This window comes from Perna viridis, chromosome 13, assembly GCF_037379345.1.
Source record: "Perna viridis isolate PV_CMFRI_1.1 ecotype Kerala chromosome 13, ASM3737934v1, whole genome shotgun sequence".
Classification (NCBI taxonomy): Eukaryota; Metazoa; Mollusca; class Bivalvia; order Mytilida; family Mytilidae; genus Perna; species Perna viridis.
The window spans coordinates 34,095,871-34,121,881 of NC_142457.1; the positions used below are offsets into that span (position 1 = coordinate 34,095,871).

Sequence of the window (26,011 nt, forward strand, 5' to 3'; positions counted from 1 at the left end):
ACACAATAATTCATAAAAACGCTACATACTAGCAGCTGGATCTGCTAAATGTACCACCAAATCTCTTTCAAAACTTTTAACTTCTATACTCAAAGCTTTCAAAAGAGGGTCTCCAGTCCTACAACGACTCTTGTTACTCCTGTAGTTTATTCAATGTGGATTCCGAAAAAATCGAAATATCTTCTGGAAACACTCATGTCAAGATTATTATCAGAATACAACAGCTTTAAGCATTAAAACCTATGACTTTGCAACTCTTTATTTATATTTCCAATACTCAGTTTAAATCCCGATTTAAAGAAGATTATACACCGTTGTTACTCCAAAACAGTTCTTGAGAGAGATTCCTCATGCTTTGTAAAAACTAATTCCAAATCATCTTCCAAATATACCGAAGAAGATGTTTTCAAAATATTTGAGGTTTTGATCAACAACATATTTGTCCAGTGAGGTGGACGCGTTTTTCAACAAACCGACGGCATTCCAAAGGGATCAAATTGTGCTCCTCTACTTGCCGAACAATTCTTTTAATCCTATGATGCTCACTTAATAACTGATCTGATCCAAAAGAAGAAACATCGTTTAGCTAGATCCATTAATCTCAGTTTCCGCTATATAGACGACATATTATCGTTAATCAATCCTAGTTTCGAGGATTTGATACATCGCTTCTACCCCAAAGAACTTGAAATAATTTAAAAGGATACTACAGACACTGCACAATCAGCATCTGATCTTAACCTACACTCAGAGATCGATGGTAAAAGAAAACCATTGACCAAACTATACAACAAACGAAATGACTTTTCATTACTTATTGTCAACTTTCCTTTCATCTGTTACAACATCCCTGCAACACCTGAGTTTGGAGTTTTCATATCATAATTTATACGTTATGCCAGATCTTGCTGTTACTACGCAGACTTTTTTTATCGCGTTGGACCTCTTACAGTTGGGCTTCTGGGACAGGGTAATGTTGCTACAAGATTGAAGATATCACTACAGAAGTTTTTGGTCGTCATAGTTAACTCGTGGATCCTTACGGTGTATTCATCTGCACAATAAAAAACTCATTTGTTCAACGTGTCATAGTTTTCCTCTCCTCCTATGTCTACCATGGACTTGACTTAATAATGAGCAATTCGGCGGGTGTTTCTAGAAAAGCAGACTACACCGGTGCAACTAGTCCATTCTCCTAGTTTTTAGTGAAGTCTGAGATGATCATTTAAATTTGTTACTTTGTATGTATTATTTTGGTTATGTTATGCTCTTTGTTGTGTATCTCTGTTTTCCATGTCCAGACATTGTTTCTGGATTACTTTTTTTTTAATTTCCGCTAGAATTTTGGTTCCTTTGATTACTCTTTCAATCAGAATTCAGTAAAGTTATGCGTGTTCCCATTCAGAAACCTATGACCTCTGCTAGTTTTCTGTTGTGATTTTGAATTCTGTTTTGTTTTGTGTTTTGTTTTTGTTTGTTGTTGATGATGTTGTTGTTACTACTGTTGTTGTTGTTATTAATGCTGTTATTGTTGTTTGTGGTGATGTTGCTGTTGATAATGATAATGTTGATATTGATGTTGCTTATTTTGGTGATATCAATGTTGTTGCTATTTGAGTAGTTGTTGGCGTTGTTGATATTGCTGTTGCTGTTGTTTCTTATGTTGTTGCTGTTATTGATGCTGTTATTGTTGTTGGTGTTGATATTGTTGTAAATGATGTTGTTGATGTTGGTGTTGATGTTGTTGATGTTGATGTTGATATTGGTGTTGTAGTTGTTGATGTCGATGATGTTGTAGTTGATATTGTTGATTTGCTGTTGTTGATGTTGTTGTTGTTGATGTTGATGTTGTTGATCTTGATGTTGTTGCTTATGTTGGTGATATTAATATTGTTGCTATTTGTGTAGATGTTGCTTTTGAACGTGCTGTTCCGATTATTTGGATTATTTTATTGTAATGCTGCAATGATTGAGACATACTATCAATACATCAATAATAGCATTTCACGTTTAAAATCAATATATATATATATATATATATATATATATATATATATATATATATATATATATATATATATATAAAAGCGTCTAAATAATAGTCAACAATCACTCATACGGGGTGATGGATCGTTAAAAACGATGCGAAACATAACAATAAATAAAATAAACGTCTAAATATGTTTAACATCACCAGAAGATGGTAAAATTTAAATTGAATATTTCGGATAACAGATATCCTTCCTCAGCATAAAACTCATAAAACTATATGAGCATAAAACTCACAAAACTTAACGAGCATAAAACTCACAAAGTTCAAGATCAAAACAGATTCAGAAGCTGAATCGCGTGCGCTGTCGGTGATTGTATCTTTCTCAAAGGCTCACATAAGCAACTGATGAGGAGCCTGAATGAAAATAACAAAGAGGGTCTTTTTATCAAAGTTGCAATTAACTGTGGAAAACAATTTAAAAAAATAAAGTCAAAATATAGTAGTACGGCGTATTGATGTATAGCAAGTAGTGCTGTACCAGCCTTAGATCCAAGACCTAAAAATGCATTATTTTTTCTCGTTAATTCCATCTGGAGAAGTTGTTTGCAATTTCCTCATCCAAAAGCTTTCCCGAGATACTCTATTACATTTTGACCAGTTTTTATTATGTTCTGTGATCGTCACAACAATGTTGTGGAGATCCTCCTGGTTGTGTCCGGCAAATCTAAGATGGCGACTCAGAGGGATGTCTGGTTTGCATTTGTAGTCACTGCGATGACCATTCATACGCCTGTTGAAAGGTTGTTCTGTTTCGACAACGTACTGCATACCACATCGGCACTGGAGAAGGTATATGGTATTTTCGGTTTTGCAAGTTACGTCGCAAAAAATGGCATCTCTTAGGCTCATCGGTCTACGGAATGCCAGGACCGGGGCCCCCGGAAAGAGCTTGGAGAGCTTGGGATGTTCCAAAATACCATAAAACAAAAATAACACCACAATACAGTGTCAATACTGTCAATCGATTGCGCAATTTGTAATATACATGCACGCGTTTAGTTGTGTTAATTTGTTGTTAAGGGGCATGACTTAAATACTTAGGTGATTCGAAATTGACGCTGCTGCTCCATAACGCTGAACTATCCCGAATTTCACAAAATTAAAATACAATATTGTGTTATAACCTAAGACCGATTTAGCCTTGTTGGTAAACGTTTCAAATGCTCCGGTTACAATCGAATATGTATCAGTAACTTTATTACGTCATCAATATACAATAAATTACAGTGTAACAGAGATACATTGAAACCTTTCTAAACTAAACCCTTGTGGAATATAAAATTCAATTTAGTTCGGTTTAGACAGGTATTCGGAAACATTTAAATTGATATAACAGGACTTACAAAGTGTCTGGTTTAAATAGATTTTCACATTATTCAGGGTTTGGTCTGTTTGATTGTTTTTATTTTCGTTTTTGTTTTGTTTTGTTTTGTATTTTGTTTTTGTTTTTCTTGGTTTTTTGTTTACAAAGTCCATCTAAATCAATTTTATTTAATCAATTTGATTTATTTTTTTCACCTTCATAAACAAACATTTTATAGTAAAAAATGAATTCGTTTTATACAGGTTTCACGGTATACCAGATCTTCCCCTTTTCATCTGTACCTAGATCGTTAGTCTCAAATGACTTCACCAGCAAGACACAATAATAACAAAATATGTTATTGATGTACCATGGAACATATAGATTTAATTTGGCAATGTTGTATATTTATAGTTCCCCGTCAAATATTATCACAACACACATGATAGTTCGATTGTTTTCTCTTCTGTAGCTTTCTCTACGAGATGATTACATCACGTGATTACATCATTTGAAAGATAGTACAAAGAGATACTTCTTCGCTTTAGTACTTTGATTGGATGTAATGTTCTAATTTTCTAAGGTAGGACTTCAGTATTTTATGATAAGACTTCACAGAAATGCCACTAATCTTTTATATTTTCCTTGGATGTAATATTCTAATTTTGTAAGGTAAGACTTAGGTATTTAATGATAAGACTTCACAGAAATGCCACTAATTTTTTATATTTCCATTGGGTATAATATCCTAATTTTCTAAGGTAAGACTTCGGTATTTTATGATAAGACTTCACAGAAAAGTTATTAATCTTCTATTATCTTATTGGATGTAATATTCTAATTTTCTAAGATAGGACTTCGGTATTTTATGACTAGACTTCACAGAAATGCCACTAGTCGTTCTTATTTTGATTTGCATGTAATGATTTCATTTCTAGGGTAGGACTTTGAAGATGTGATGATTTTTCTTTCCCTTCTTAAAGAGAACTTTGTTGTTTTTTTATGATTTTTTTTCGAGTAGACCTTACAAACATACTACTGTTTGTTTATATTTTGATTAAGATTTAATGATCTTATTTCTAAGGTTGGACTGTGATGATATTGTTCCTCCGTTTAATGATCTTATTTCTAAGGTTGGACTGTGATGATATTGTTCCTCCGTTTAATGATCTTATTTCTAGGGTTGGACTGTGATGATATTGTTCCTCCGTTTAATGATCTTATTTCTAAGGTTGGACTGTGATGATATTGTTCCTCCGTTTAATGATCTTATTTCTAGGGTTGGACTGTGATGATATTGTTCCTCGTTTAATGATCTTATTTCTTAGGTTGGACTGTGATGATATTCTTCCCCCGTTTAATGATCTTATTTCTAGGGTTGGACTGTGATGATATTCTTCCTTCGTTTAATGATCTTATTTCTAAGGTTGGATTGTGATGATATTCTTCCTTCGTCCTAACAGAAATACTATATACCGTTTATATTTTGATCGGGGTGTAGGATCAAATTTCAAATAAAAAGCAGGATGATGTGGTTTAAGAAATCCAGAACAGGTTGATTAGAAAATATCCTATGTACCGTTTTGAATACTGATTTTACAACTTCATTAAGCTCCGAACAGCGTGTGACGTTCGAAATTCACTCTAGGAGCTGCAGCCAGCCCTCTCAGAAAATGCAAGAAATTTGCAAAGACGGGGTAAAGTGAATGATTTTACACGACGTTATCAAATTGTCAAACGGCGTTTGAATTGAATAAAGCCTGAAAATTTCGAAAGGCCAGTCTGCAACAGTTAATGGGAGACAAAACAAACGTCTGCCGCTGCGTGGAGTTTTCCAATTCATGTACTGCCCGTTTGTGATGAAATATAGCGTAAATGAATTGTAATGAAAGCGGGTAATTTGGCACTATATATAAAACTTGTTTAACCTATCGAAAATGATTTAGGCTAATCAAGACCATTGCAGTTGATTCCAAGTTTTCGGGTTTTACCCTGGTATCGTCATTTCTTATACGGATTTCTCCTTTGAAAATCTTTTAACTATTCCTTTTGAATATTTTTGTAGAAGATTTGATCAGTTCGATAATTCTGTCATTCCCTTCATCAGGATGCATCTTTAAACTAATTCTTTAACTGGGATGCTATTTTCTATTTTTTATATGCTACCTGTGATGTGTACGGTTTTTATTTTTTTCCTTGCCTATACTTTACATAAAGATACTTCCCCGGAAGTTTACTTAACATTGTATTACATTTCTAACTTTCTCGTTGTTGCCTTCGTCAAAACTCCATCGTTTGACTTTTAAGTATCATTTTGTGTAAGAATCAGGCAATGGTTGGCACATCATTTTTGTCAATTAGGTCTTGTTTGCCTCAAATATATTCAATACATATAGAAAACAACTGAAAAACTATTTAAATTTATTCTGAAGGATTGATGACGTAGATATTTTTTGACTGCTCAGATAAGAAAAAAGTTGAATTGAAAAGTTTCCCGCCATTTTTCTGTAGTGCATTTCAATCAAATGACCTATCAATATCTATACAAGGCAAATTTTACAAACACATTGACGGTTATTTCTGGAGGTTATAGGGTATAAATACTTGGTTAATGCAAAAAATTCTCTGTGTTTTTTTTCCTTCATGTGCCACATCTTGTACATATTTTGCCTGATTCTTAGAGGGTGAAGAACTTAATGACATTTTTCCTGATTTCCAGGATAGATTTGGTAGATTTTGTTCAGGTTCGTGTAGAATGATTCAATTTCAGAAGTAACACGATTTCTAATTGGATTAAAAATTTCGTCCCTCATCTTATAGATAAATTTTGTAATGAATGTGATGTCATCAAATCTTTTTAATGACTTACTCGTTGATTTCAAAATGAAATCAATCCATGTTACTTTGATGCTTAAATTAGATTGATGCAAAATGCTAAAGACAAACATTGCAATGATTTGTAAGAGTTGTGTCCCTTACCCTATGTCTATCTCCTAAATATTCTGTAAATATATAGATGTACACGAATACATAAATGAATAGTTTGAAAAAAAAAATACATGTATAATGATATTTGTACAGTAAGAAAAATGCCCAGCCAGTATTGGACTTGTATTGTTTGGTTTAGCACTGTAAATGTTAATTTGTTTATTGGACCCAATTTTTGCGGCAAAATAAAATGTCATGTGATTAGTTTTTAAACAAGTCACATTACTTTTTTTTGTTTTTTGTTTTTTTTGTTTTTGTTTTGTTGTTTTTTGTTGTTTTTTTTTTTGTTGTTTTTTTTTTTTTGGTGGGGGTGTTTTTGTCTTATTGCTTTTTTTCAGGGGGGTGTTTTGTTTGTTTGTATGTGTGCCTTTTTACATGTTATATTTTTTAATTAATGAGCACAAAAATTTTTGATTTCACGGTATACCGGAAACAGATTAAAATGTCAAGCTTAATGACTGGAATTGTGTCTTTCTTGTTGAGTCAGCAATTTTAGGAAACTTTGACGAATTTTACAATGAACTATTATCTTTGAACGAATAGTTTTCTTGGTTGCAAAATATACTTTGTTTTCTTGTGTAGAGGTATGTTAATGATAACAGCAGCGTGTCTTAATCGAGACACGGTTTTGCTATCAGATGCAATCTAGGGAATAAATCCTTTTTCTAGTTTAATATGATCATGTTATTATTTTGTAAAAATGGGTGTTTTTGGAATTTTAATAATTGATTTATTTAGAAAGGAAGAATTTTTCAATCGATTTACTTAAACACGTACAGCAGTAATATTGCTTTGATTTTATTAGAACGTGTATTAGATTTATTGCCTTAGACTTTAGTGGTAACATTGTTAAATTGCATGATGTAACAATAGATTGTCTCAACCAATGCTGATATAGGCATCGAAAGGTAGAGATCTTTGTAAGAATCAGGCAAAAATATGAGACATTCAAATCTTTTTAGTTGACAAAATTCATCACTCTATTTAAGGCGGAAGACCTAAGGAATGAAACACAAATGATTGCAACGTTTGTATTCAGCAAGTATCATCAATCTCATGTAAGCATCAAAGTAACTTGGATAGATTTCATTGTGTTTCAAATGAAAGCTTGATAAGCGATGGTGAAATTGAATATGATACAAACCACTGATTTCAAGAGTTGTGTCCCTTATCCTAGGTCTGCCTCCTTATAATGATCTCTGTATCACTGAATATGTTTGGAATTTTCTCTTTAGAATGTTAGAAAAAAATCAGATTTTTAAGAGTTCATTTGCAGCGTATTTCAAATGAAATTCCAGCTCATTTTAACAATCGCCAAGAAAAAGAATTTAAAACTGTTTTTGTTTTTTTTGTTCAATAATAATTACTACACACGTAGAAGAGCAGATAATTTCAAATACTCGAGTTTTGTGTTTGTTGCACATTCTGTTCCCTTGGAAACGCTGTATAATTATACGAATTCTTGATAACATGATAAAATTTGGCGGGAAATATTTCCTTGTACTTTTAAATCAGTTTCTACAACTTTATTGGTAAGTGCTTATATTAAATAAAAAATCACTATATCAGTCGACTGACTGAAATCGATGTAATGTAAAATATGTAGAGTGAAATCGATGTAATGTACAATATGCAGACTGAAATCGATGTAACGTTCAGTATGTATACTCTTTGTGAGGTGTAGTTAAGGCATTTCAGCTGAAAATGAAATTTTGCAAAGGATACTTCGTATATTAGGTTTGCTTCCGATTTCCTCCGCACACATGTAACCGCTTCCTGATTTATCATTCCAAAGGCTTAAAGGCTCATTTATTTTTATCACTAAACTTTTTTTATTAAAATATTATTTAACTGCGTTGGACTATTATTGAGGCTTATTGGTGTCAGAATACAGATTGTAAACATTACAAGCCATGAGCTCTACTCATAAAAAAGTGATGTACGGTACTAATTACATGAAAGGACGGGGTTATATACTGATTGGGACAGAGATGTACACCTCGGGAGATCCAATTCCTCCGTTATTGCATATTTCGTTTTGACAGTGTTCAGTCGTTTATGAGACGTCTTCAGTTTTTATGTGTTATCTGTTTTATTCGGTTTTCTACACTGTGCATGTAGATCATCATTGTTTCCTGACTTTACGTTCATGCCATGTTTTTGTAGTATCCCACCGCTGACGCGTCGGTATTTTTGCCGATATTTAGACGGAATTACTAAAGACCACCTCACATTCATATCCGTTCCGAAAAAGCTCTTCGTTTATATCGAAGTCAATTTGGGTCAATAGGCGTAAGATCTGATAACTTGCAATGGAAGACAGGACAAAAGAATTCAAACTTGAATTGATTAATACAAAGAAACATTTCTGATAGTTTAGTGTTCAGAAATGTATGTCCACATACATGTACATATATTTCTTACTGGACTTGTTTTCTTCAAATCCAAAACCCTTTATCTGTCAATTATAGATTCTACGTACATGTTAATGGCTGACTTGTGTGAAAATCGTCTATTTACTACCTTGTAATTAAACATGACAATGAAAATTACGGCACGAATTCTTTTTGATATCGTGTTAGTAAAAGCTGCATATATTTCCTGTAGGAAGCTGACAGCGCTTATCAATACTCCGTATCTTTTAGTGTGATAATTAGCTTCCGTGGTTCAATGCGCTTTTTTCACATAGTTTACCATTTTAACTGTCGATTTGAATTAAAATGTTCCTAAGAATAAGATACATGCACATACATAATTGATTTATAAAATATAGTTATTAATTTATCTTCTTTTTTTATTTATTGAGTTCATTCTTTTTTCTTGTAAAATATATGACAGATTAATCAAGGGAACCAACGTTATAGCGGTAATCAAAAGAATGTAATTCAGGGACAAAAACCAGACATTGAAAACAGACACACACACAACAAAGAACATAGAGTAACTAAAATCATACATACAAAGTAACAAAAGCAAATAAGCAACTCGGACTCCACTAAAAACTGTGAGCATGGACCAGGTGCACCGGTAGGGTAAGCGTCTTCTCATGAGATTGACACCAATCATATCGCCAAATTAAAGTGCGCTTGGAATGATAAATATGGCGCAAATGATATCGCTAAATTAAAATACACTTGGATTGATCTAATATGGCGCCGGAATGATCGAATATAGCGCTAATCACATTGCTAAATCAATGTACACTTGGAATGATCACTTATGGTGCCAATAATATCGCTGAATTAAAGTACACTATAAATGAACAAATATGGCGCCAATCATGTCGCTAAATTAGCGTACACTTGGAAAGATCGAATATATAGCACCGATCATATCGCTAAATTAAAGTACACTTGGGGTGATCAAAAATGGCGCCAATCATATCGCTAAATTAAAATACACTTGGAATGACCTATAATGGTGTCGGAATGATCAAATATGGCGCCAACCACATCGCTAAATTAAAGTACACTCGGAATGATAGACTATGGCGCCAACGTAATCGCTAGATTAAAGTTCAATTGGAGTGATAGAATATGGCGCCAATGATATCGCTAAATCAATGTTCACTTGGAGTGATAGAATATGGCGCCAATCATATCGCTAAATCAAAGTTCTCTTGGAGTGGTAGAATATTGCGCCAATTGCTAAATAACTTTTAACAAATACACCATTACTGGTTTCCTTTCGTGCTTTCTTTTTTTTTTAATTTTCTTCTTGGTTTTCGTTTTTGTTTTGTTTTGTTTTGTTTTGTTTTGTTTTGTTTTTGTTTTTGTTTTTGTTTTTGTTTTTGTTTTGTATTGTTTTGTCTTGTTTTTTTTTCATTATTTTATTCTATTTTTTTTATTTGTTGCTTTGGTTTTTTTTGTATTTGTTGTCTTGTTTTTGTGTTGTTTGTTCGTTTGTTTTTTTGGGTTTTTTTTTACTTTTTTATGGTTTTTTTGTGTTCTTATTTTGTGTTTTAGTTTTTGTTTTTGTTTTTGTTTTTGTTTTTGTTTGTTTTTTTTTTTTTTTTTTTTTTTTTTCTTTTTTGTGTGATTTGTTTCTGTAAATTCGTCCATTCTGCCATAGCATTACTTATAATATATTGACTTTTGATTTTTTTGAAAACATTAGGGCGATACATAATTATTTACAATGTCAACAGCGAAGTTTTATTCGTATTATGTAATGTAAATGCACGCGGATCGTTTACCAGTTGGTGCGCAGTAAATCTGTCAGATTTTAATGGAATGTCTGCTCTTTGATGATTAAAATAGTACTTTTGAAGCAAAACTTTAGTTAAATACAATACTCCGTAAGAATCAGGCAATTTTTAAAACAAATTGTTATGTTGTGTCTTTTATCTTTCGTTGTTTGTTGTTTTGTTTCTGTTCGTTTGAAGAAATAACTTTAAAAATATGATAATAGTTATTAAGCAGTATAAGATATAATTATCTACAAATATGTATTATAAAAGTATCACGTGATTGTGAATGAGGTTATATGCAATAAAATGAGTTCGTGCATTATGTCACACTCAGGCAATTAGAGTAAATCTTAATGAAAATAATCGACCAATTAGAACTTATGTTACATATAAATTTAAATGATTATAACATATGAGATCGGTTTTAACTTCTCATAGGAACTGTCAAAAGTGTCGGCTCTAGGACAGTTCTAAAAGTGTCATAGAACAATTCTAGAACCAACTCCTGTGGTAGTTCTACTAGCAGAACCGGCTCTACGAAAACAGTTCTACTGTGGGGCCAACTCTTCTGACAGTTCTAGTAGAGCTGATTCTAGGAGAACAGTTCTACTGTGGGGCCAACTCTTCTGACAGTTCTAGTAGAGCTGATTCTAGGAGAACAGTTCTACTAGTAGAGCCAGCTCTGCTAGAACTTTCAGAATAGATAGCATTGGAACTGTCATAGAACTGTTCTTCTGACATGTCTAGGGCAGTTTTCTTGAGAGGTTAGAACTGATCGAATCTTTATATTTGGTGAAGAATGTTATTCGTAAATGTATGTAACATGTCTTTTACAGAAAATTGTTGGGGTGTTGCTCTATCTACCGATACGTCGATAAACCGACTGATACTTGTAGTTCATTTAAACCCGTCAAAACCGTAATTGTTTTGTACTTAAAATTCAGTTTCGTCCGGTTTAGACCGATTTTCAGTTTACCAAGCTTCAAATAATTTAAAGTGATAGAAATGGTCTGTAAAAGTCTTTGTCATTTTGTAACCCTCCGATATCATCCCTACTCAAGGATAAATCCAGGGAGTGCTGAAACCTAAGGTCCTTGTTATTGTGTAATCCTTCGATGTCCTCCCGACTCAAGGATAAATCCAATGAGTGCTGAAACCTAAGGTCCTTGTTATTGTGTAATTCTTCGATGTCCTCCCGACTCAAGGATAAATCCAGTGAGTGCTGAAACCTAAGGTCCTTGTTATTGTGTAATCCTTCGATGTCCTCCCGACTCAAGGATAAATCCAGGGAGTGCTGAAACCTAAGGTCCTTGTTATTGTGTAATCCTTCGATGTCCTCCCGACTCAAGGATAAATCCAGTGCGTGCTGAAAACTAAGGTCCTTGTTACTGTGTAACCCTTCGATGTCATCCCTACTCAAGGATAAATCCAGGGAGTGCTGAAACCTAAGGTCATTGTTATTGTGTAACCCTTCGATGTCCTCCCGACTCAAGGATAAATCCAGGGAGTGCTAAAACTAAGGTCCTTGTTATTATGTAACCCTTCGATGTCCTCCCGACTCAAGGATAAATCCAGTGCGTGCTGAAAACTAAGGTCCTTGTTATTGTGTAATCCTTCGATGTCCTCCCGACTCAAGGATAAATCCAGTGCGTGCTGAAAACTAAGGTCCTTTTTACTGTGTAACCCTTCGATGTCATCCCTACTCAAGGATAAATCCAGGGAGTGCTGAAACCTAAGGTCCTTGTTATTGTGTAACCCTTCGATGTCCTCCCGACTCAAGGCTAAATCCAGGGAGTGCTGAAAACTAAGGTCCTTGTTATTGTGTAACCCTTCGATGTCCTCCCGACTCAAGGATAAATCCAGGGAGTGCTGAAAACTAAGGTCCTTGTTATTGTGTAACCCTTCGATGTCATCCCTACTCAAGGATAAATTCAGGGAGTGCTGAAAACTAAGGTCATTGTTATTGTGTAATCCTTCGATGTCATCCCTACTCAAGGATAAATCCAGGGAGTGCTGAAACCTAAGGTCTTTGTTATTGTGTAATCCTTCGATGTCCTCCCGACTCAAGGATAAATCCAGTGAGTGATGAAACCTAAGGTCCTTGTTATTGTGTAATCCTTCGATGTCATCCCTACTCAAGGATAAATCCAGGGAGTGCTAAAAACTAAGGTCCTCGTCATTATGCAACACTTCACTACCAAAATTTCTATGGGATAAATCTTGGAAGTTTCGGCCATTGAACGGCATCGTCATCATCACACTAACTTTCATTACTATAATACAATTTAACGATGAGATAAATCTGCCGATGGTATAGTCAGACATCTATTTCATTGTGTAAACCAGTGATGGTACAGATTGACATCTATCTCATCGTGTTACCCCGTGATGGTACAGCTAGAAATCTATTTCATTGTATAACATCATGGTGCTGCAGCAAGACATCTAGTCCATTGGGTAACCCCGTGATGGTACAGCTAGATATCTAGTCCATTGTGTAACCCCGTGATGGTACAGATAGACATCTAGTCCATTTGGGTAACTCCTTGGACGTACAGATAGACGTCTGTTTCATTGTGTAACCCTTCACTGCCATTATTTCTATGGGAGTAATTCTGTATGTTTCACGATACTGGAATACATTTGTGCTCTATCAACTGACACCATTCTTGACTACACAAATTCACTATAACGGCTTAGTCGTTATAAAAAGACTGTTTGGTCTTTCAAATGAAATATGGGGAAGTCAGTATAAATGGATCTAGTAGCCCAGTTGTTCTAGAATTAAACAGCATTTTGACACTAACAGCTTTCCACAATAATCCTATGTGGTCAAAGCAAAGCTGTTTTTTTTTCCGATTTAAGAATAATACAGCATTCTGTCCCTAGCAGGCTCCCGTAAAAGTAGTTGAATCAAAGCTATCAGTTTAGAGATTAAAATATAAAATAGAAATATGACACTTACAGGTTTCCCTGACAGTCCAGCGTAGTTAATTCAAGTTGTCAGTTTAGCATTTTTTAAAAAATAAAACAGCATTCTGACACCAACAGGCTTCCGTAGGAGTCTAATTTAGCGTTTAAAAATAAACAGCAATCTGACACCTACAGGCTTCGGTCATCTTCAGCATGGTTCATTAAGTCAAGTTTAGTTTTAGAACAATAAATTCTATAATGAATTTCTACATTGAACATTTTATCATATTTTGGTGTCTCGCAAGCTTTTTATGGACATTTGGCAGAAGTGACGTACGATAAACTTAAGATTTCTTCCCTATTAACTCGAGGTAAATAAATATTGTACAAAAAATTCCCTACGTAACTACATTTCTTTTAGGTCCCTCTAACTTACCTATCCTATTTCAACTACATTTGAATTGGCATTTTCTATTGATCTAATACCGATTGTACGAATTAATTATCGGGTTTGTATATCTCTCTAAATTAAGTTTTCTTTTTCTGCATATACCATAAATACCTCAATCACTTACATCCTTGATCAAATCATTCACTTCTTTCCAAAATTGTGTTTTGCAATACAATCACGTTAATGTTAGAAATCGTTTATACAGACGCATATAGTTTATAAGGGGTTTATAGTAGAAAAGACATTAACATCTGCATTGCAAGAATAAGACAACGCAGAAATACCAACTGTGAAGGCAGGTAATTGATTTAGTTACATACAAGCATTCTTTGGTCTGATAGAATGCTATGTGAAGACGGTATTGCACTTCTGTAAAATATCCCACCTTATCGACCTCCTTACCATATTAATACCTGGAACACTGGGCCATATAGCTTTAATAAACCCTGGGAAAAGGCGCCACAAAGATCCAGATACTTTTGATGGAAAATCAACTGACTGGGTGGACTACATTATACAATTTGAAAAGGTAGCCACCCGGAATACATGAACTCCACATGAGATGGCACAGCAATTAATAATGAGCCTAAGGGGAATAGCTCAGAGGAGCCTTAGTAAATTAAACCCACAGCAATCAAATGATTACTCTTTTATCAAAAAGATGTTAAGTCAAAGGTTTAATCCAACTGAGCTTGGAACAGCTCATAAATTTGAATTTTAGAATAGAAAAAAATAAAAATTAGAATCTATTTCTGATTTCGGACATTCATTAAGGAGACTTGCTGCCCAAGCATACCGAAATTTAGATTTACTTTCAATAGATTCACTTGTTATGGACCACTTTGTTGAGAGTATGGGTAATCATGACTTAAAAAGATACGTGCAGTTGTTAAACAAGCCTAAGCCATTAGATCCTATTGAATTTGGGCTTTTGAAGGCTCAATTGACCAATTAAGAAAGCCCCATTTCTCAGATGAGATTAGAGTCCATTCTTATACTATAGCTGAAAAGGAAAATGACTCAAGTCTAAAACTTGAAAATAAAATAAGACAAATTATTTTTAAAGAATTAAAAAATGAATCTCCTAAAGGAGAGAGTTTTAAGGAACAACCAGATTTAGATTAAAAAATAAAGAAAATAGTAAATGAAAGTTAAAAATGGAAATTAGAAAATAAAAATTCTGAAGAGAAGCCCTTCAGAAAAAGGGACATGATTTGCACCTATTGTGGGGTGAAACGACATGTTAAAAGTAGGTGTTTCAAATTACGGGACAAAAAATTGTCAGAATCCCAGTCTGACACCCAAACAGAGGGAAACCAGAGCAGGCTGATTTGGAGGCCTACAAGTCAGCCCTTTCTGCAAAACAGGGGCCAAAAGTTAAAGACGAAACTTTTAAAAAAAATTGAAAAGCCTAATTGTCCTAAGAAAAATGTCCTTTCAACCAGTCTAAACAGTTTTTACATTCCTGTAGAAATAAATAATATAAAACTAAATATGCTAGTTGACAAAGGTTCGCTTGTATCTATAATGTCAGATGAATAAATAGGGATGCTAGGTATTAGGCCATCTGATCTGTCCAGAGCTGACAACACTCTACACACAGCAGATGGAAATAAATTGAATGTCAAGGGCAAAATAAAATGTTAAATGGAAATATATAATTTTTTCGTTGAACACCCAGTGATTTTTGCTCAGATAAGCAAAATTCAGTGGAATTATTGGCATGGACTTCCTGAAAAAACACAACTGTGACTTAAGAATTTCAGAACCAGTTGTTGTCATAAGTGGTTACAGTGTAAAACTTAAATGTCAAAAATCAGACACTTGTGCTAGAATAAAGTTGTCTGAAAATGTTGATATTTACCCTAAAAGTGAAATACTTATAAAAAGTCACATACAGGGAGATTGTTTAGATATATATATGGTTAGATAGAATCTGACTTTAAAATTAAACAAAAAGGGTTATTGTTAACCAGATCCTTAAACAATTTGATACCTCAAAAAAAAAGGTTTATATAACAATACTGAATCTTAATGACAAATCAGTGAAGCTAAAAAGGAATCTTATAGTAGGAAACATTGAAATTATAGACATGATATAAACTGAATCTGAAAAACCTGTAGTAGGCTATGATAAAATATTACCTGTACATCTTCAGACTTTACTTGAAAATACTTCCCCAGATTTAACCTTAGAAAATAAAGGGGGGATAACTCAACTTTTATTAGAATTTCAAGATATTTTTGTTGGTCCAGATGGGAAATTAGGCCAAACTGATGTAGTTAAGCATCAAATAAAAACTGGATCTGTTAAACCAGTAAGAGTTTCTCCTGTGAGAGTTTCAAATGCTCAGAAAGTTATTATAGAACAGGAATTAGAAAAAAAATGTTGGATAAGGGCGTCATTGAACCCATCTGTAGTCCATGGGCAAGTCCCATCTGTTTAGTTCGGAAAAAGGACCAAACAATTCGATTTTGTATTGATTTTCGCAAAATTAATAGTTTATCAGAATTAGAAGCCTTGCCCATTCCGAAAATAGATTCTTGTCTAGATGCCCTATACTCTGTAAAATGGATGTCCATGGTAGACTGTCAATCAGGTTACTGGCAAGTTTTAATGGATCAGAATGATAAACCTAAGACTGCCTTTATAACTCACAAAGGTCTTTTCAGTTTAAGGTCATGTCCATGGGACTAAATTCAGCAGCCTAAACATGTCAATGTCTCATGGACATTTACAGAGGGAAAGATGTCTCTGTTATTTGAATAACATTATCATTTTTGGTAAGTATTTTGAAGAAGCTATTGAAAATTATTATTAAGTTTTCCAAGCTTTAAGAGCTGCAAATTTGAAATTAAAACCATCCAAATGCACTCTATTTCAAAAAGAAGTCAATTTTCTAGGTCATGTTGTATCAGATCAGGGGATAAAATGTGACCCTACTAAGGTTGAAAGTGTTAAGGATTGGCCCCAGCCCACAAATGTTTCAGAAATCAAGAGTTTTATAGGGTTCTCAAGTTACTATCGTAAATTTATATGGAATTTCTCTGATATTGCTAAATTCTTTTGACAAATCAACTAGAAAAAAATCCACAATTTATTTAAACTACTGATTGTGAAAAAAGTCTTAACAAGTTAAAGGAGCTGCTTATATCAGACCCATTTTGTCCTATTGATGAAGGCCAATACATTTTATCCTATTGATGAAGGCCAATACATTTTGGACACAGATGCTAGTCCTTACTGTATAGGTGCTGTCCTCTCTCAAAACTGGGAGCAGAATATTATTTCTTATGCTACTAAGACCCTTTAGTAAATGTCAGAGAAATTATTGTAATAGAAAAAGGGAAGTTTTAGCCATAGTCACTTTTGCACGGTAATTTCGCCATTATTTATTTAGACAGAAGTTCATAGTCCGCACAGATCATGCTTCCTTGACCTGGTTAATGAATTTAAAAGAACGTGAAGGTGTTAGCTAGGTAGATAAGCATCCTTGATAATTTTGATTTTGAAATACAATACAGAAAAGACACTAATCACAAAAATGCTGATGCTTTGTCACGTGAGGAAATGTAAAAGGGAGGATTGTCAAGATTGTTACCCCTCCCCGGTAGGCTCCATTTTCCAACGTCGGACTGAGGAAAATGCAAACTGCCAGGATTGTGATCAATCCTACTCAGCGAACTGTCCATCAGTCTTGGCTGAGGAAAAAGAACTCTTGGACACAATAGATTGTTCCTTCATTGACTTCCTAGCTCAAAACCGTGAACCAAATTGGTTTGATTTTTGGTCTCTGCAAGTAATCAAAAATCTGCAATAAATGACATTGTAATAGGGGACATTTTAAATATGATATTAAATGAAGAAAAAAAAAACTTCAAAACAAGAAACAGCAGATTTACATCCTTCAGCTAAACATTTGTTATGATAGTGGGACAATTTGGTAGTTTTGAATAATATTTTATATAAAAGGTAAATAAAAGAGGATGATGTAGAAATTTTACAATTAGTTGCTCCAAAAGAAATTAGAGGAATAATTTTTCATCAGCTGTTATAATAAAATAGCTGGTCATTTTGGTATTGATATGACTATAAATTCTATAAGAAACAGGTTTTACTGGCCTCGTATAAATGAAGATGTCAAACATTGGTGTGCCAAATGTGAAATTTGTGCAAGATGTAAACCTGGTCCAGGTCTTGGCAGGTCCCCTTTACGCCAAAGTCAGTGTGGTGCTCCCCTTGAAAGAATAGGGATTGATATAGTAGGACCTTTACCAATCAAAGAAAATAACATTGAATACATTATTGTGGTTGGTGATTATTTTAGTAAATGGAAAGAGGCATACGCCGTACCCAACCACACTGCTTTAACAGTTGCAGACAGTTATTAACGGAATTCATTTGTCGCTTTGGATGCCCTTTGTCGATACATTCGGACCAAGGACGGGGATTTGAATCCCAACTGATTAAAATTTCATGTGACAAACTAGGTATTGAGAAAGCAAGGTCGACTCCTTACAGGCCCAAAAGCTCTGGTTTAGTCGAAAGGTTCAATAGAACATTAAAACAGATGTTAACTATGTTTGTTAATTCTCATTGTAACAATTGGGATGACCATATTCAATATTTACCTGTACATCTTCAGACTTTACTTGAAAATACTTCCCCAGATTTAACCTTAGAAAATAAAGGGGGGATAACTCAACTTTTATTAGAATTTCAAGATATTTTTGTTGGTCCAGATGGGAAATTAGGCCAAACTGATGTAGTTAAGCATCAAATAAAAACTGGATCTGTTAAACCAGTAAGAGTTTCTCCTGTGAGAGTTTCAAATGCTCAGAAAGTTATTATAGAACAGGAATTAGAAAAAAAATGTTGGATAAGGGCGTCATTGAACCCATCTGTAGTCCATGGGCAAGTCCCATCTGTTTAGTTCGGAAAAAGGACCAAACAATTCGATTTTGTATTGATTTTCGCAAAATTAATAGTTTATCAGAATTAGAAGCCTTGCCCATTCCGAAAATAGATTCTTGTCTAGATGCCCTATACTCTGTAAAATGGATGTCCATGGTAGACTGTCAATCAGGTTACTGGCAAGTTTTAATGGATCAGAATGATAAACCTAAGACTGCCTTTATAACTCACAAAGGTCTTTTCAGTTTAAGGTCATGTCCATGGGACTAAATTCAGCAGCCTAAACATGTCAATGTCTCATGGACATTTACAGAGGGAAAGATGTCTCTGTTATTTGAATAACATTATCATTTTTGGTAAGTATTTTGAAGAAGCTATTGAAAATTATTATTAAGTTTTCCAAGCTTTAAGAGCTGCAAATTTGAAATTAAAACCATCCAAATGCACTCTATTTCAAAAAGAAGTCAATTTTCTAGGTCATGTTGTATCAGATCAGGGGATAAAATGTGACCCTACTAAGGTTGAAAGTGTTAAGGATTGGCCCCAGCCCACAAATGTTTCAGAAATCAAGAGTTTTATAGGGTTCTCAAGTTACTATCGTAAATTTATATGGAATTTCTCTGATATTGCTAAATTCTTTTGACAAATCAACTAGAAAAAAATCCACAATTTATTTAAACTACTGATTGTGAAAAAAGTCTTAACAAGTTAAAGGAGCTGCTTATATCAGACCCATTTTGTCCTATTGATGAAGGCCAATACATTTTATCCTATTGATGAAGGCCAATACATTTTGGACACAGATGCTAGTCCTTACTGTATAGGTGCTGTCCTCTCTCAAAACTGGGAGCAGAATATTATTTCTTATGCTACTAAGACCCTTTAGTAAATGTCAGAGAAATTATTGTAATAGAAAAAGGGAAGTTTTAGCCATAGTCACTTTTGCACGGTAATTTCGCCATTATTTATTTAGACAGAAGTTCATAGTCCGCACAGATCATGCTTCCTTGACCTGGTTAATGAATTTAAAAGAACGTGAAGGTGTTAGCTAGGTAGATAAGCATCCTTGATAATTTTGATTTTGAAATACAATACAGAAAAGACACTAATCACAAAAATGCTGATGCTTTGTCACGTGAGGAAATGTAAAAGGGAGGATTGTCAAGATTGTTACCCCTCCCCGGTAGGCTCCATTTTCCAACGTCGGACTGAGGAAAATGCAAACTGCCAGGATTGTGATCAATCCTACTCAGCGAACTGTCCATCAGTCTTGGCTGAGGAAAAAGAACTCTTGGACACAATAGATTGTTCCTTCATTGACTTCCTAGCTCAAAACCGTGAACCAAATTGGTTTGATTTTTGGTCTCTGCAAGTAATCAAAAATCTGCAATAAATGACATTGTAATAGGGGACATTTTAAATATGATATTAAATGAAGAAAAAAAAACTTCAAAACAAGAAACAGCAGATTTACATCCTTCAGCTAAACATTTGTTATGATAGTGGGACAATTTGGTAGTTTTGAATAATATTTTATATAAAAGGTAAATAAAAGAGGATGATGTAGAAATTTTACAATTAGTTGCTCCAAAAGAAATTAGAGGAATAATTTTTCATCAGCTGTTATAATAAAATAGCTGGTCATTTTGGTATTGATATGACTATAAATTCTATAAGAAACAGGTTTTACTGGCCTCGTATAAATGAAGATGTCAAACATTGGTGTGCCAAATGTGAAATTTGTGCAAGATGTAAACCTGGTCCAGGTCTTGGCAGGTCCCCTTTACGCCAAAGTCAGTGTGGTGCTCCCCTTGAAAGAATAGGGATTGATATAGTAGGACCTTTACCAATCAAAGAAAATAACATTGAATACATTATTGTGGTTGGTGATTATTTTAGTAAATGGAAAGAGGCATACGCCGTACCCAACCACACTGCTTTAACAGTTGCAGACAGTTATTAACGGAATTCATTTGTCGCTTTGGATGCCCTTTGTCGATACATTCGGACCAAGGACGGGGATTTGAATCCCAACTGATTAAAATTTCATGTGACAAACTAGGTATTGAGAAAGCAAGGTCGACTCCTTACAGGCCCAAAAGCTCTGGTTTAGTCGAAAGGTTCAATAGAACATTAGAACAGATGTTAACTATGTTTGTTAATTCTCATTGTAACAATTGGGATGACCATATTCAATATTTAATGATGGCATATCGCAGTACGGTTCATGGTAGTACCAAATGCACTCCAAACTTTTGATGTTTGGTAGAGAAAATCATCGTCCTGTTGATATATTGTTTGGCTTACCCCTTTTGGGAGAAGGACTTTTGCCCTATTAAATATGTGGAGTGGATTAAATATACCTTAAGAGATGCTTTTGTCAATAATAGAGGCCTTAAAGTACGTTCTTATGAACCACATGACTGGGTGTGACGATGGTACCCACCCAAAATTAACCAGCCACTAGCCAGTTGTTGGGTAGGACCATATTTAGTTATTAAAAAACTTACTGCTTTAAATTACAAAATATGAAAAGATGTCACTATTTCACCAATAAATGTACATATTGATCATTTAAAACCATATCGTGGTAAAAATCCACCAGAAAACTGGCTGTTGTCTACAGATCAAAATACACATGATTTTACTCAAGATATCAGTTTTCCTGGTCATAGCATAAATGTCTCTGCGTCCGATGTTTTACCACATACCGCTGATCACAACTCGTACTGGCAGACTCGTTAAACCACGGGAAAATATTAGATTTATAAAACAGAACAAAAGCAAATATCTTTCATTTATCAACATAAACACTTTAACTATATATCATGTTTATTTGTACATGTTATATTATTTTTAATTTATTAAATTTCGTACTTTATTATTATGTACCATGTACTTAAAGAGTTTTTGTATATTTTCAGAATGGACGATGCATTAGATATCCACCCTGATGAGCAGGAATTATCCGAATTACCATCATCTCTCACCAGTTCCGTACCAGTATTTAATCCAGTGGGAATGTACTGTCTGGTACCACAATGCTCGTCGACAGTTAAAAATTACAGACACTCAGATTTGTAACGGCATTGGAATCACGTTTACAGAGTTTAATTATATATATAAATATACAGTTTGCAGAAAAAAAGTTTGAGTTACGTTATCGTGCGAACAAAAAACATGTGGCTCGAGTCCATAAAGACGATGATGTAGACAGAAGCATCGTTTCTAAGCGTGTCAAGAATAAAACATACATTTGTCCTGGTGATAACCTTTTACCACCATATGGTACTCCAACAGAAAGACACCATCTTAGGAGGGAGGCACGTTTGGAAGACGCGTATAGAAGACAAAATCTACAAGATAAAACAAACATACTTGCAGATAGTCAAAACACAGAGGAATGCTGAAACCCTAGATGATGAGACAGACTGATTTGTGTTGATAATATTTTTTTTTTTTTGAGATTTGACTTAAATATTGCTTAATTATTTACTTTTGAGATATATTTCTTTATGAATTTAAAATGATAATTATATTTCTAGAATTACTTTAATTTTGATAAATCTATATTGTTGTTGATTATTGCATAGTTTATAATATAGTATCAGATGGAAAATGTCTATTGTGCTGTGAGATAAGTATTAGATGGTTTCTTTTGGGTCTGTTATTTTTCTCAATGACTTACAGTGGTTTCCACGTCTCTGTTTTGAATCACTTTGTATTGTGGTCTCAATTTATAGTCATGCTTTAGTAATTGTTTGTCGCACTATTTTACCCTTTTCCTTGTTTCTTGACCGATTTTAAGTAAAATCGATCTTAAGGGGGGATGAATGTAGTGAGGCTGTATTTTGAACACACAAACTTGATATTTTCTATCAACATTTCACGGACATGTGGAAATAACGTAGTTCATGTATTTATGGCACTAAATATTACATAGCTTCTCGTATTAGAGATATTTTTCTATAAAATTGGCCCTCGCATCTTACTCGTGCCAACCGGAAGTGCTCATTCAAAAGCTTCTTAATAAATTAATTTTCTAGTGGTCAATTTCGGCTAATCGATAATCCGTTTTAAAAATAGTTTTCTTTCTCTCGGGATTTACCTGTTTTATTTATGGAGAGTTTTGTTCCTTTTGTCTCACCGAGTATAAATACGGCTCGATTTCACTGCTTCTCACTGATTTGCACTCTTCACGTTGACGTACTCCCAAACAGAGGGGGGAAAAGCTTTCGGACCCACGGGTCTGGGAGTAGGCCAGAGCGTCAACAGAGCAGCCCAGCCACTAGTAGGACATACTCTGACTAGTCAGAGTTCTTCGGTCGGGTATCCCGAAGGCTGGTCTCCGCTACCTCCAACTACTAAGAGACATTTACTAACAGAATCCTCGTAAAGGGCGGTCTTGCGAGATCCGTAATGATAGTCAAGACCGTAAAAACCCCCAATCATCACTGCTTCTGGACTTGGGCTTGAGAGCAGGCCTCTAACGGACCACTCTGCCAAGCCCAAAGATGCTGTCCTGGAGGTACCAGTATCGTATTGCATATCCCTGAGCGGGTGTACGTCCAAATATGGATGCTATAAAAAATACAGTGCACTATCTTTTTGCCTCTCTACAAACCAATGTTTTGTCAAAAGATATGAACAATGACTTATAAAATAGAGCAAACATCACACTGCAAGATGAATTTTTTGAAAAGAAAATCTAACATGATATCATAAAAATGTTCCACTGAAAAGGTTGGTTTGGTGAGTGCAAAACGAAAGTGAAAGTAGGGAAAATGGCTATTTATAGTTCAAGACTACTTATCTGTCCGATCTTCGTGGACTCACCCAATTTTCTTTGCGGGAAATTATTTTTTCACATGTCCTTAGAAATGATACATAAGTGAAGGTTTTATTGAATCAATTTATATATTTAAAAAAAAATCCTAAAAATATGCTCTTCACTATAGAAGTCTATGGGAAAATTAATACGATACTGAGACCTGGAGTGCGACGTACTTGACCTAAGGTATGTGTTAGTATTTATTGTAAGGACTTTCTCAAAGTGTATTTTGTACCGGTGAAATTGATTTTCTTAAAGTGATTCAATGCTGCTAGTCTTTTCTCTCACTATAAATCCAGCCTGTTACGATATATATAATACATATATCATTGTGTTTGATATAAATGAGTTTTAGTGGAGTCCGAGTTGCTAATTTACTTTTGTTACTTTGTATGTATGATTTTAGTTACTTTGTGTTCTTTGTTGTGTGTGTCTGTTTTCCATGTCTGGTCTTTGTCCCTGGATTACATTCTTTTGATTACCGCTATAACCTTGCTTCCCTTGATTACTCTTACTGTTCTGACGTCGGGGACAGTGGAACTAAAAAGTGAATGAATACCCCTAAAAGAACCCATTGGAAAATTTAGAAATGAGAAACATTAAGTTTTCGTGTAAACGCTCGCTACAGGTGACATGAATACCTAAATGTTCCTCAAGGAACATTTAAGTGTTACTTCATCAAACACCCCGTTACTTGGGGTAGATTTACTATTGTTTTCGATTTGCACCAGCATGTTTTCAATTTTTTTCTGACTAAATGTCAGATTCAGAGCTGATTATTGACGAAAACGGCGAAGAGGGGTTCCCAAACACGTTGAATCTTTATCCTGGAATGCAAAATCTCTGTCAGTAGTGAAAAATCCGCAGATCAAACTTTGACGCATAAGAAACTCGTTAAGAGGGAGGCCTGCGTGTTCTGAAGTCAGGACTGCCGAAAACGAAACCCTTTACTGAAAATTATTTATGATGAACTTGCTAGGGAAAACTAGAAAAGTTGAAAATATCTAGGGATAAACATTTTTAAAATGAAGACATTCCTTCCCTGAAGAAGTTACATGCTGGTAAAAATTTAAATAAACTAAACTAAATAGCGTCAAAATTAGAAAAGGCAATCCTCGTTAAAACCTCCTAAAGCAACAACGATTGTGATCACTCCGAGTCATAGGACCAGAAGAGACCGAGATCAATTTATAAAACATATGAAAAATCTTTAAAAAAAAGTTTCAGAATAGGCCAGATTTGCAAAATTATGATGTGTCATAGCCACATAAATTTGCAAAACATAAATCTGTAAGTTTCAGTGACATACAGTTTGGTCTACAATTGAATGGGGGGGGGAGGGGGTGGGGATAAAATTTACATTTAACATAATGTTGAGGAGAAATTCGTCAAAGAAATACAATTACATTTATTAAATTTGCTATATTTAGCAGGAGAAATTCCTATCGGGGAAATCAAGGCCTTTCATTAAGAAGCTCCAATCACCATGTGAAAGGGCTTGAAAACTTGTTGCGATTTCTTTTCAGATGAAAAATACCGTACTCTGGTGACTACCGTGGGGAATGCACCGAAAAAAGATAGCCGTTATCCAATTTGTGGAGCATTTCAAGCGGAATCGTGTACCCATCAAAGCGATCATTTCGGAAAATATGGTGACAAGAAACTCCTTGATTCTTGTTTCCATTTGTCACAATATTGCTCAAAAGATTCCAAGGGTTCATTGCAAACACTCTACAGTTTCAGCTGATAAGACTATATCATCAGCATATAAAATGGTAAACAAATTTACATACATAAATAATTACTCTTGACATAAATCATATTGTTTCTAAATTTTCTATGGTTAAATAATTCTCCAGATCATAGAGAAACTACGAAAACATAAAAGTGATAGGTTATCTCCCTGATTTACCCCTATATCACATTTGCAAAAAAAATCTGACTGTGTTAACTGTTTTAACGCATGTCATTTGAGTTTTGATACATGTTATAAATAACATTAAAACAATTTTCCTTTTATGTTATGTTTCTGCATTTTTTTTGTCATAACCCTGACCTCCATACTGTATCGAATGCACTTTTAAAGCGTGATCAAGGGAACCAAGGTTCTAGCGGAAATCAAAAGAAAGCAGTCCAGGGACAAAGACTAAACATGATAAACAGACATTTACAACAAAGGACATTAAGTAACTAAAATAATACATACAAAACATACGGACTCCAAAAACTGGGAGCATAGATCGGTGCACCGTAAGGGTAAGCGTCCCCGGCTTTTTTTAAAAACACCCGCCGAGTTGCATATAAAAAGTCAAGTCCTGGGTAGACGAAAGAGGAAATCTACAAGTGTGCATAAAAAACAGCTTTATTC

General features: G+C 34.4%; 1 long non-coding RNA gene across 1 annotated transcript; it reads left to right on the forward strand.

Annotated features, from left to right (window-relative positions):
- The first annotated feature begins 3,361 nt into the window (after positions 1-3,361).
- On the forward strand, positions 3,362-23,912 carry LOC148600569 (uncharacterized). Its single transcript, XR_015918019.1, has 2 exons — positions 3,362-3,939; positions 21,737-23,912. It is a non-coding gene; the product is annotated as an uncharacterized LOC148600569 (long non-coding RNA).
- Positions 23,913-26,011: the final 2,099 nt, after the last annotated feature.